The sequence below is a fragment of the Dama dama genome, chromosome X (genome assembly GCF_033118175.1).
Source record: "Dama dama isolate Ldn47 chromosome X, ASM3311817v1, whole genome shotgun sequence".
Lineage (NCBI taxonomy): Eukaryota > Metazoa > Chordata > Mammalia > Artiodactyla > Cervidae > Dama > Dama dama.
The window spans coordinates 78,368,671-78,383,302 of NC_083714.1; the positions used below are offsets into that span (position 1 = coordinate 78,368,671).

The 14,632-nt window shown below is 37.3% G+C and overlaps 1 pseudogene; it reads left to right on the plus strand.

The window, feature by feature from the left end:
- The first annotated feature begins 728 nt into the window (after positions 1–728).
- Positions 729–809, plus strand: LOC133053373 (U2 spliceosomal RNA; annotated as a pseudogene).
- Positions 810–14,632: the final 13,823 nt, after the last annotated feature.

A 14,632-nucleotide genomic window follows, 5' to 3' on the forward strand; every position in this document is an offset into this window, starting at 1 on the left:
CTTTTCATGAAATGTTCCCTTGGTATCTCTGATATTCTTGAAGAGATCTCTAGTCTTTCCCATTCTATTGTTTTCCTCTGTTTCTTTGCATTGATAACTGAGGAAGGCTTTTATCTCTCCTTGCTATTCTTTCGAACTCTGCATTCAAATGTGTGTATATTTCCTTACCTGTGCAGCAGTCCATGGGGTTGCAAAAAGTCAGACACGACTGAGCAACTGAACTGACTGACTGACACTTTTGGCGTTTTAATTCTGAGCACAGAAGAAATATTTGGTCCTGATACAAACTTATTTTATTTACTGTAAGACTGCCCTAAAATATGTATTTCTTTCAGTTTATTTTTGTGTAATGCAGAGTAATTTACTATTTTTCTATATAAGGTAATACACATAGAACATTTGCTTTATCATAATTTATAATTATAGAAAACAGGAATAATGAAATAATGTATTCATGCAAAAGAGCTATGTTACTACTAAATGGCAATACAAAGCAATGATATAAGGTAACTTGCATCATGGCATGGGCTGAAAAAATTCAGTGACAATTCAGTTCTTTTTTTTTTAACTATCAGTTTTTCTGATATTTGCCAACAGGATATGGAGGAAATTAAGATCATTAGATCACACAATGTTAAAACTATAAGATGCTTTGTTTACAAATGGTGAAAATGAGTTTTCAGATAAGTTAATGCCTTCACTCAAATCACATAGTTTAGTTTGGGGTTATTGCTTCTTGGCCTTTTGGCTAAGATCAAGTGTAGACTGGGATTAATGTGAAATAATATTACTTTGTTTTCATACCTGATAGTATGAATAATAATAATAATAATAAAACCTACATTTGCATAGTGCTGTAAAGTTTAAAAAGTACTTTCAGATGCATTATCCTCTTTGATCCTCAAAACCATCTTTAAGGTAAGGCAAATATTATCTTCAGTTTACAGATGAAAAAGCAGGTGGTGGTGGAGGGAGGGCTCAAAGAGATTATATAACCTCTAAATTTACATAATTGGTAAAGATGTGGAACTGGGACCAGTCTTTTGGCTCTAAATCACACAATAAATCACAATAAAATGTATAGGAATCTGAATCAGCAAGTTAATAACAAAAATTCACTCACTTTTAGATTTATTTTTATCCTCTCAAATGTCTAAAGAATTATAAATGGTAGACTTTGAGGAAGTTCAGTTGATAAAATACTCCGATGTAGTTCAGTTGATAAAATACTCTCAGAGTCAGTTTTCCAATGTTTCAAAGTAATTTTGAACTTTAACTGCAATGAATAAGTTTCCTATAATGGTATATATCAGCTTAACAAAAACAGCAGAGTGAAATCTGTAATAAGCTGGATAAAGGCTCACTGGATATTTATACATCATTAGATATTTCAACTTCTGGAGATTTGCTCAAGTCTTGGGCAACTTATGAGGTACCTAGCCCTGTACTAGGCGTTCTAAGGCCTACAGAACTCAAATAAGACATGGTTGCTGCTCCTTGAGAATTCAACACCCTGATTGAGCTGTCCAAATCAGTAAGTATAAGACAATTATATGAAAAGCAAGTACAAAGGTGGTGCAGTTTATAAGTGCTAAAGGAATTCACAGAAAAGGTCAGTAAGGCCAGAGTAGCAGAAAGATGTCTCATTATGCTGAGAGTAGTAGTATTGAATAGAGGTTATAAGCATACATTTTGGGAATAAGTTGCCTAAATTTAAATCCTGGTTTTACCATTACTAACTGGGAGGCCTTGGACAAGTTACTTAACCTCTCTGGTGCCTCAGAGTCTTCACTTGTAAAACAGGGATAATGATATTACCTATATCATAGGATTATTGGGAATATCAAATGACTTATTTTTTATAATGTTCAGAACAATTCCAGATACCAAATATATGTGAATAAGACATAAAATAATGAGTAACCTGGATACATGGTAGGGTAGACTAGAGGGTAAAGCTTGAAGCTAAGTAGACCAGATGAGAAGCTCCTTCATTAATCCAGTCTGAAATGATGCAGGATGGGAAGGATGTGACAGAAAATTCAGAGGGATAATGGGCATCTTTGGTGATGGATTGGAGATAATGAAGGGGAAGGAGAGCCTGAAATATATAATGGTCATGAATTGACCCTTAGGTTAACACTTGGGAAGCCAGGTTAATACTGGGACCTTTGAAATCATTTATAGCTTCCTCGATCTGTGTGTGTGTGTGTGTGTGTGTGTGTGTGTGTGTGTGTGTGTGTGTGTGTGTGTGTGCATGCTAAGTCATTTCAGTCATGTCTTTGCAAACCCAAGGACCCACCAGGCTCCTCTGTCCGTGGCATTCTCCAGGCAAGAATATTGGAGTGGATTGTCCTGCCCTCCTCCAGGGAATCATCCCATCCTAGGGATCGAACCTAGGTCTCTTATGTCTCCTGCATTGGCAGGTGGGTTCTTTACCACTAGCGCCACCTGAGAAGCCATATATATATATGCCCTGAAGAGATTTCTTAGACCAGGAGCAACATGGGATTACAATGAGTGAAGCATACTTATATCTCCTGAACTACATCCTGGGTCAAGCAATTCTTTCCCTTCAGAGTTCACTAAGAACCTTGAATAGGCAGTTCACAATTTTTGAAAAAAATCACACATTTAGATTTAAGGCATTGCTTAGCAATGGTGAGGTCTTCAATGAAATGATTCAAGAATGAATTGACTGGACTGTGGAAGGACAGTTTTATTATTGCAAGTTTCATGACATGGATGGATACATTGTAAAGAAAACTCACAGTTGGCCACTAAAAAGATTTTAAAAGTATTTGAACATTCAAACGAGGTTTTGGGTTTTTTTTTTTCCCTATGAGATATATACACACACTTACGGTTTTTCATCTGAAATCTGTACATTGAATGTTACATTACTATAAATGTTTGGTTAAGCAAATTCCTCTGGCTCATTACAGATTGACTTTGACATAAGTTCTCAAGTGTGCAGATTTCAAGTGTGCAGATTTCAGAAGTGTTTATCTACCATTTATATAAATCATTGAGCACTTCTCCATTCTTTTTTTTTTTTTTTCTCTGCTCTACATGCACACACACAAACTTTTCTGTTTTTCTACCTTCAAATGGAAGGAGGGAAACTCATACTTCAGATTAAAACAATGCAGGGTTCTTTTGTCTTTGCCTTTACTTTTTTGCCTGGACAACACTCACTCAGTTTCTTTCCAAGGAAGACACCTACTTTTCCACATTAAAAGAAAACCCAACAAATTATTTGGTTACCCTGTGCTACTCTCTCATAGTAACCTTTGCTTCTTCTTCACAGCATGTATCACACCTTTTCCTCTAGACAGATAGATATAATTTAATGTTTGTCTCCCCCAGTGACCATGTTGTCTTTGTGCACCAGTGTATTCCTAGTACACAAAGTGATGTCTGGCAGACAGGTGCTCAGTACCTATTTGTTTAATGAACAAAGTGGAGAAGAAATCTGGCATCTATTTAACACTTAGCCTCATGCTAGACACATTCACACAAATTCACATTTATACTTTATAACAGTTTTGAGAGGCAGGAATTATTAGCACATTTTTAAGAGGATGAAAGTTGGAAAGACTATATAACTCTCCTAACATCACAGCATTATCAGCTAGCAGTGCCAGGATTCAAACTGAGGATCCTCTGAATTCAAAGCTAGTGCTCTCACTGTACCACATTGCTTCTTCTTTTATTGTAAATTGAGATATAATTGATAAACAACATTGTGTAATATATATATATATATTGTTTTATGTATATATATATATATATATATATATATATACATAAAACAATATGATCACTACGGGAGCATTAGCTAACATCTCTCTCATGTCACATAATTATTTCCTCTTTGTATTGAGAACAGTTAAGATCTAGTCTCTTAGCAACTTTAAATCATATAACACAGTTTTGTTGTCTATAATCACTATGTTCTGCCTTAGATTTCCAGAATTTATTTACTTACTAGTTGCAAATTTTTACCCTTAAACAACATCTCCCCAGGTCCTCCAGACCCCAACCCTTTACTACATTACTTCAATATCTGTTCACTGTGACTTCTCTATTGACTCAGTGATGTAAAGGATGTACCAGAGAGCCATATTTAAAAGAAACAGAAGGAAGGAATAAGACAAATATTTGAAGCTAAATACTTTCACTTCAATTCCAAATATCTAAATATAACAGAGAAAGTTGGATTACAAACAACTATACAAATGCATTTTTGTAAAGTAACATATTGATAAATTGGGGTGTCAATAGCACACCCCCAGAATTTTTAAAACATTTTATTTTGGGTATTTTAAAATTTAATAGGTAATATATATATAAAAATAATAAATGCTGAAGATGGTATAGGAAAAATGAAACCCTCCTACAACATTGGTGGGAATGCAAACTGTTGCAGCCACTATGGAGAACAGTATGGAGGTTCCTTAAAAAAGTGAGGAAAAAAGAGCTACCATATGACCCAGCAATCCCACTCCTGGGCTTATATTCAGAGAAAACCATAATTCAAAAAGATACATGCACCCCAATGTTCATAGCAGTGCTATTTATAATAGCCAAGACATGGAAGCAACTTAAGTTTCCATCAACAGATGAATGGGTAAAGAAGATGTGGTACATATATACAATGGAATATTACTTAGCCATAAAAAGAATGAAATAATTCCATTTGCAGCATCATGGATGGGCCTAGGGATTGTCATACTAAGTGAAGTATACCAGACAAAGAAATACAAGTATATGATATCACTAAATGTGTGGAATCTATAAAATACAAATGAACTTATTTAAAAAACAGAAACAGACTCACATAGACATAGAAACAAACTTATGGTTACCAAAGGGGAGGAGAGATGAATTAGGCATAGGGATTAACAGATATGTGCTACTATATATAAACCAGGTAAAAACAAGGATTTACTGCATAGTACAGGGAACTCTATTCAGTATATTGTAATAACCTATAATGGAAAAGAATATGAGAAAGAATATGTATATATATTTACAACTGAATCACTTTGCTGTATACCTGAAACTAACACAATATTGTAAGTCAACAATGTGCTGTGCTCAGATCACTCAGTCGTGTCTGACTCTTTGTGACCTTTTGGACTGTAGCCCACCAGGCTCCTCTATCCATAGGATTTTTCAGGAAAGAATACTGGAGTAGGTTGTTATTTCCTCCTCCATGGGATCTTCCTGGTCCAGGGATCGAACCAATGTCTCCTGTGTCTCCTGCATTGCAGGCAGATTCTTTACCACTGAGCCATCAGTGAAAAGGTAATGTATACTCCTAATTAAAAAAACAAAACAATACAGAAGTATATAAAGTAAAGCCCCAAATCACCTTAACCTCCCTCCCAATCCCACTCTCAGGCAGTAACCAGATTTAATAATTTGATGTGTTGTGAACATGCCTTTTGGTTTCTGAAAAATTATCTACAATATCCATTAAAAGACTGTTATGAAACTCACAATTGGCAGTTATTATGACAGTGAATCCAGGTGTTGGTAAATGTTTTGCATTTAGTGTGTTTTTTCTCAGAGCATGTCTTTGTAATAATTTACATTCAGAGTTCAAAGGGCCATACAGATTTCATATGGTTCTTCCTACTTAAGGAAGCCTTTTCTTTTCCTTTTTCTTCCTTTCATATAGTCACTCACATTTATTTGTTCCAATATGTATTGAGTGCCTACAATATGTCTGGCACTAGAAATATAATCATGAACAAGACAGACACAGTCCCTGATCTCCTTACAGGTTAAAGGTAAGAACCCCAAAGGGAAGAGACAAATACACAGTTTTAACTCAAGGTGATGAGTAGTATGACAGAATGTGCCTCTTAAAATTAAGTGTTGTGATTCTGGCCAAATTGCAGTCTGGTCCTACACCAGACCCACTAAATCTGAAGAGTGGATGCTAGGAATTTGGATTTTAATAAGCTCCCAGGTGGCTCCAATGGGAGTATTTTATTTTGGTGACATATAGAGGCAGAGGAGAACAATAGGGAGTATGTATGTGGGAGTAAGTTTGTTTAAAGGGAGTCAAGGAAGACTTCTGCAAACAGTATGTCTAAATTGAGACCTGAATAATGAGTCAGGACTAACTAGGCAATTGGAATTTTGGGGTGGGGAGGTGGGTAAGTGCAAAAGAAGAGAGACTTGCCTGAATCTGAGAGGGAGAGGGCCTATACTCAGGAAATGAAAGAAGTTCAATATGGCTAAAGAGTACAGTTTGAGGTGGGTAAGTAAATGGCAGGTGAATAAGAACCCCTTTGGAAAGAGTAGTTTGAGGTGACAACCAAGGCTAGTACCACAGGAATTGTTAACATTTAGGGGAATTGAGGAGGAGGTCAAGAAGACTAACAAGGGCCATTCAACAATTTTCTGTCATGTCCTTGTCATATAGTTTTTCCCACTTATACATATATCATTTTTTTCTCTAAACATAAAAATAACCCCTTACATTTTTACTCTCATACATTTTTTTTTCTTTCAAATGGACTATCACAACAAATCTATGAGATACGTTGGGCAGATATTATTATTTCCATTTTCCTCATGAGAAAATTATGGCTCATAGAAGTTAAATTTCTTAAAGCCTCAAAGTTACTAAGAAGCATAAAATTGATCCTTGACTTAGATTTTTTTATGTTTGTTATGATTTGTTTTGGGGTATGTTGTTCAATGTTCTTATACTCCCTATTCCCCTATTTGAGGGTTTTTTAAATTCTGACTTTATCCTCCAAAATTCTATACGTTCCAGCCAAATGAAAGCCATTACACTGTTGAAAATATCATCACCAATGTAGTGATGATGGCACAGGGCACAGCAACTTAAGTAAGACCTACTTTTTTTCACCCCTCTCTATGATGGATAACTTTAAAGTGTTTCTTTCTTTCTTTTTTTTTTTTAACAAGCTTGTAGAAGAAAAGGAATGTGTTGACATTATAGTACATGTTGCAAAATCCGCAGCACCTTGTGAGTACTTATTAACTAAGTACAATATTCATAGTAATAGCCTTTTCTATAACAGCCCAAGATACTATAAAAGATAATTTATTGCTATGATTTTCAAAGTTCAAATGAAGCAGAATGCTTTCATAAAACATCATTGACATAAACTCAGTTTCTGGAAATGTGCTTCCTTTAACTTTCAAACTGTTAGTCACTCAGTCATGTCCGACTCTTTGCAATCCCATGGACTGTAGCCTCCTCTGTCCATGGAATTCTCCAGGCAAGAATACTGGAGCAGGTTGCCATTTCCTTCTCCAGGGGATCTTCCTCACCCAGGGATTGAACCCAGGTCTCCCGTATTGCAGGTGGATTCTTTACCACTTGAACCACCAAGGAAGTCCTTTAACTTTGCTTCCTTCTATTTGCATATTTCTTACTAACTCCAAAGAGAACTGAATTCTCAGGTTCATCAATTTTGTTATTTTCTTTGGTCTGCTTTCATTTCAGAGTTATGTTCTTAAGAGCTTCTAACTTTACTTTTCACTTTCTCCAAGAATACTACTTCTTCATTAGAGCTGGAGAAAGATTGTTGTTATTTCTCTTTTGGAGTTGGGATTCCTTTTAAACTGGGGACATTTCAGGAAGACAATAACTAAGTGGTTAAAGGTTAATAAGATTAGTGTTCCCTATAATTAATGGGGAAAGAATTTAAAATTTCTCTGGGGCCACAGCTGTAATATTAGTTCCTTGCCTCTCCCGTACTCTGGAGGGAGAAACTTTCCCAGAGAGCTAGTGCAGGAATAGGGAAAATTGAAAAGACTAGAAAAGTAAAATTATAATAATATTTAGTTGGGTTATTAGGTAGTTTAAAATGAGGACTCTTTGAAGGGGAAAAAGCAAGATTTAAATTACATTAAATTAATGTGGGGATGGGGGGGCGGTCCTAAGATGGCAGAGGAATAGGATGGAGAGACCATTTTCTCTCCCACAAATTCAGTGAAAGATCATTTGAACACTGAGTAAATTCCACAAAACAACTTCTGAACACTGGCAGAGGACACCAGGCACCCAGAAAGGCAGCTCATTGTCTTCGAAAGGAGGTAGGACAAAATATAAAAGATAAAAAGAGAGACAAAAGAGTTAGGGATGGAGACCTGTCCCAGGGAGGGAGTCATAAAAGAACGGAAGTTTCCAAACACCAGGAAACCCTGGCACTGGCAGGTCTGTGGGGAGTTTTGGAATCTCAGAGAGCAACATAACTGGGAGGAAAAATAAATAAATAAATAAATAAAACCCACAGATTACGTGCCTAATGGCAACTCCCAGCGGGGAAGTAACCCAGACTCTTGCATCCACCACAAGCAAGTGGGGGCCGAACATAGAGGCACGGGCTGCATTGCTTAGGGTAGGGACTGGGCCTGAATACCCTGAGGACAATCTGAGGGAATTAACGTGAGATAGCAACCCAAACTGTGGGATAGCCAGAGAGAGAGGGAAAAAAGAGAGAGAGAGAGAGAGAGAGAGAGAGAGAGAGAGAGAGAGAGAAAACTTTCCCATGAAAAGCTGTAACCTAAGGCACTGCTGGGCCCGTTCACAGAACAAAGGAGTGAGCAAATACCAGAGGAGAGCTAGCCAGCTGAGGACTGGCCCATCCCCCGCCGGAGGCAGGGAGGCAGGCAGGTGACAGCCAGAGCTGGAAAAAGACATCATCTACTAAACTGCAAGCAGGCTCTCCTTTTCTAACCAACTCTTTCTGTCCTGGACGGTTGACATGCGCCGGGAGGGTCACAGCCAGAGATCAACTCCCCAGAGGAGACACACTGGACACCTGAGATGGCGCTCCCAATGCTCACCTAGGAAACCAAGCGGCTAGGACCGGGGAGGTGATAAGATGCACCACCCCACCTGAGGAGAGTGTGCTTGCCAAACACCTGGTCGCCTGAGCAGCTCAGACCTGGGAAGGGCACAAAATGCAGGCCCAACCAAGTGTGCACCTTCATGGAGTACCCGAGAACCTGAACCTGAGCAGCTTAGACCTGGGAAGTGTATGCAACCCAGGGTGTGCTTTAGACAGTTCCCTTGCAGAGCAACCTGGAGCCTCAGCAGTGTAGACTGGGAAAGCACACACGCCATGAGCAGGGGCAAACCCGGTGTGGCCTAGACACTGTGAGCACTCCCCACACATGCCAGTGATATTGGTTTGCAGTGTTCTTCCCTCCCCACAGCACAACTGAACAAGTGAGGCTAAAAAAGTGACAACCTTTGCCCCTTTGTGTCAGGGCAGCAATAAGACACTGAAGAGACCAGCAAACAGAAGAAGCCAAAATAAACAGAGAGAACTGCTTTGGAAGTGACAGGTGTAACAGATTAAAACCCTGTAGTTAGCACCAACTACATTGGAAGGGGCCTATAGACTTTGAGAAGTATAAGCTGGAACAAGGAACTATCTGAAACTGAACTGACCCCACACTGCCCACAAGAGCTCCAGAGAAATTCCTAGATATATTTTTACTATTATAATTTTTTTTAATTTTTAAAATTAAAAAAAAAATTAGTCCTTTATTACTTCTTTAATTTTCATTTTTATAACCTACAAATACCTTGCAAAAAAAGGCCCTATTTTTAAAGAAAATTTCATGAATATTTTTTATAATTTTTGTGATTTTGTTTTGTTTTTTTAATTTTTTTTTTTTTTTTGAGTCTAACCTCTAGATTTTTAATCTTTGCTTTTTGGTATTTGTTATCAATTTTTTACCTTTAAAAACCCAATCTTCAGTACCCATTTTTACTTGGGAGCGAGATTACTGGCTTGATTGCCCTCTCACCCTTTTGACTCTCCTTTTTATCCCCTAGGTCACCTCTACCTCCTCCCTCCCCCTTCTCATCTCTACCCAACTCTGTGAATCTCTTTGTGTATTCCAGGCTCTGGAGAACACTTAGGGAACCGATTACTGGCTAGATCTGTCTCTCTCCTTTTGACTCCTCTTCTCCTCCTGGTCACCTCTGTCTCTTTCCTCCCTCTTCTCTTCTCTATGTAACTCTGTGAAACTCTCTGGGTGTTCCAGTGTGGAGAGAACATAGGGATTTGATTACTGGCTAGATTGCTCTCTCCCCTTTTGACTCCCCCTCTTCTCCACCTGGTAATCTCTGTCTCCCTTGTCCCTCTTCTCTTCTCCATGTAACTCAGCGAACCTTTCTGGGTGGAGAATCTTTTCTCTATTAACCTAGATGTTTTATCATTGGTGCTGTATGGATGGAGAAGTCTTGAGTCTACTGTAAGAATAAGACTGAAAACTAGAGGCAGGAGGCTTAAATTCAAAACCTGAGAACACCAGATAACTCCTGACTCCAGGGAACATTAATTGATAAGAGCTCATCCAAAAGACTCCATACCTACACTGAAACCAAGATCACCCAAGAGCCAACAAGTTCCAGAGGAAGACATACCATGCAAATTCTCCAGCAACACAGGAACATAGCCCTGAGCTTTAATATACAGGCTACCCAAAGTCACACCAAACACATAGACATATCAAAACTCACTACTGAACACTTCATTGCACTCCAGAGAGAAGAAATACAGCTCCACCCACGAGAACACGACACAAGCTTCCCAAACCAGGAAACCTTGACAAGCCACTCGTTCAACCCCACCCACAGGGAGGAACCTTCACAATAAAGAGGAACCACAAACTGCCAGAATACAAAAAGGCCACCCCAAACACAGCAATCTAAACAAGGTGAAAAGGCAAAGAAATACTCAGCAGGTAAAGGAACAGGATAAATGCCCACCAAACCAAACAAGAGGAGGAGATAAGGAGTTTACCTGAAAAAGAACTCAGAATAACGATAGTAAAAATGATCCAAAATCTTGAAAACAAAATGGAGTAACAGATAAATAGCCTGGAGACAAGGATTGAGAAGATGCAAGAAATGTTTAACAAGACCTAGAAGAAATATAAAAGAATCAATCAATAATGAATAATGCAATAAATGAGATAAAAAACACTCTGGAGGGAACCAATAGTAGAATAATTGAGGCAGAAGATAGGATAAGTGAGATGGAAGATAGAATGGTGGAAATAAATGAAGGAGAGAGAGAGAAAAAAAATTAAAAGTAATGAGGACAACCTCAGAGACCTCTGGGACAATGTCAAATGCCCCAACATTTCAATCATAGGAGTCCCAGAAGAAGAAGACAAACAGGAAGGCCATGAGAAAATACTTGAGATAATAGTTTAAAACTTCCATAAAATGGGGAAGGAAATAGCCACCCAAGTCCAAGAAACCCAGAGAGTCCCAAACAGGATAAACCCAAGGCAAAACACCCCAAGACAGATATTAATTAAATTTACAAGGATCAAATACAAAGAGCAAATATTAAAAGCAGCAAGGGAAAGACAACAATTAACACACAAGGGAATTCCCATAAGGATAACAGCTGATCTTTCAATAGAAACTCTTTGGGCAAGAAAGGAATGGCAGGACATACTTAAAGGGATGAAAGAGAAAAACATACAGCCCAGATTACTGTACCCAGCAAGGATCTCATTCAAATATGAAGGAGAAATCAAAATCTTTACAGACAAGCAAAAGTTGAGAGAATTCAGCACCACCAAACCAGCTCTTCAACAAACGCTAAAGGATCTCCACCAGACAGGAAACACAGAAAAGGTTTATAAACTCGAACCCAAAACAACAAAGTAAATGGCAATGGGACGATGCTCATCAATAATTACCTTAAATGTAAATAGGTCGAATGATGCAACCAAAAGACAAAGACTGGCTAAATGGATACAAAAGCAAGACCCCTATACAAGCTGTCTACAAAAGACCCACCTGAAACCTAGGGACACATACAGACTGAAAGTGAAGGGCTGGAAAAATATATTTCACACAAATGGAGACCAAAATAAAGCAGGAGTAGCAATACTCATATCAGATAAAATAGACTTTGAAATAAAGGCCATGAAAAGAGACAAAGAAAGACACCACATAATGATCAAAGGATCAATCCAAGAAGAAGATATAACAATTATAAATATATATGCACCCAACATAGGAGCACCGCAAAATGTAAGGCAAATGTTAACAAGTATGTAAGGTGAAATTAACAGTAATACAATTAGAGTGGGAGATTTTAATACCCCACTCACACCTATGGATAGATCAACTAAACAGAAAATTCAAAGGAAACACAAACTTTAAATGATACAATGGAACAGCTAAACCTAATTGACATCTATAGGACATTTCACTTCAAAACAAGAAATTTTACCTTTTTCTCAAGTGTACACGGAACATTCTCCAGGATAGATCACATCCTGGGTCATAAATCTAGGCTTGGTAACGTCAAAAAAATTAAAATCATTCCAAGTATCTTTTCTGATTACAATGCAGTAAGATTAGATGTCAACTACAGGGGAAAAAAGTATTAAAAATTCCAACATATGGAGGCTAAATGACACGCTTCTGAATAACCAACAAATCACAGAAGAAATCAAAAAAGAAATAAAAATATGCACAGAAATGAATGAAAATGATAACAAAACAATCCAAAATCTATGGGACTCAGTAAAAGCAGTGTTAAGGAGAAGGTTCATAGCGATACAAGCTTACCTCAAGAAACAAACAAACAAAAAAGTCAAATAAATAACCTAACTCTACACCTAAAGCAACTAGAAAAGGAAGACATGAAGAACCCCAGGGTTAGTAGAAGGAAAGAAATCATAAAAATTAGGGCAGAAATAAATGCAAAAGAAAGAAAAGAGACCATAGCAAAAATCAACAAAGCCAAAAGCTGCTTCTTTGTGAAGATAAATAAAATAGACAAAGCATCAGCCAGACTCATCAAGAAACAAAGGGAGAAAAATCAAATCAACCAAATTAGAAATGAAAATGGAGAAATCACAACAGACAAAACAGAAATACAAAGGATCATAAGAGACTACTATCAGCAACTATATGCCAATAAAATGGACAACTTGGAAGAAATGGACAAATTCTTAGAAAAGTATAACTTTCCAAAACTGAACCAGGAAGAAATAGAAAATCTTGACGGACCCATCACAAGCATGGAAATCAAAACTGTAATCAAAAATCTTCCACCAAACAAACTCCCAGGACCAGACAGCTTCATACCTGAATTCTACCAAAAATTTAGAGAAGAGCTAACACCTATCTTACTCAAACTCTTCCAGAAAATTGCAGATGAAGGTAAACTGCCAAACTCGTTCTATGAGGCCACCATCACCCTAATACCGAAACCAGACAAAGATGCAACAACAAAAAAAGAAAACTGCAGGCCAATATCACTGCTGAACATAGATGCAAAAATCCTTAACAAAATTCTAGCAAACAGAATCCAACATGTTAAGAAGTTCATACATGATGACCAAGTGGGCTTTATCCCAGGAATGCAAGGATTCTTTAATATCTGTAAATCAATCAATATAATACACCACATTAACAAATTGAAAGATAAAAACCATATGATTATCTCAATAGATGCAGAGAAAGCCTTTGACAAAATTCAACATGCATTTATGATAAAAACCCTCCAGAAAGCAGGCATAGAAGGAACATACCTCAACATAATAAAAGCTATTTATGACAAACCCATAGCAAACATTATTCTCAATGGTGAAAAATTGAAAGCACTTCCCCTAAACTCAGGAACACAAGGGTGCCCACTCTCACCAGTATGATTCAACATAGTTTTGGAAGTTTTAGCCACAGCAGAGAAGAAAAAGAAATAAAAGGAATCCAGATAAGAAAAGAAGACATAAACCTCTCACCGTTTGCAGATGACATGGTCCTCTACATAAAAAACCCTAAAGACTCCACCAGAAAACTACTAGAGCTAATCAATGAATATAGTAAAGTTGCAGGATATAAAACCAACAGAGAAATCCCTTGCATTCATATACACTAGCAATAAGAAAACAGGAAGAGAAATTAAGGAAACATTTCAGTCACCATGACAAAGAAATGAATAAAATAATAGGAATAAATCTACCTAAAGAAACAAAAGACCTATATATAGGAAACTACAAAACACTGATGAAAGAAATCAAAGATGACACAAAGAGATGGAGAAATATACTGTGTTCATGGATTCAAAGAATCAATATAGTGAAAATGAGTATACTACCCAAAGCAATCTATAGATTCAATGGAATCCCTATCAGGCTGTCAACGGTATTTTTCACAGAACTAGAACACATGATTTCACAATTTATATGGGGAAAAAAAAAACCCAAACGAATGGCCAAAGCAATCTTGAGAAAGAAGAATGGAACGGGAGGATCAACCTGCCTGACTTCAGGCTATACTACATAGCAACTGTCATCAAGACAGTATGGTACTGGCACAAAGACAGAAACATAGATCAATGGAACAAACTAGAAAATCCAGAAATAAATCCAGGCACTGATGGACACCTTATCTTTAACAAAGTTTGCAAGAATATACAATGGAGAAAAAACAATCTCTTTAACAAATGGTGCTGGGAAAACTGGTCAGCCACTTGTAAAAGAATGAAACTAGAACACTTTCTAACACCACAGACAATAATAAACTCAAAATGGATTAAAGATCTAAACATAAGACCATGAAGTATAAAATTCTTAGAGGAAAACA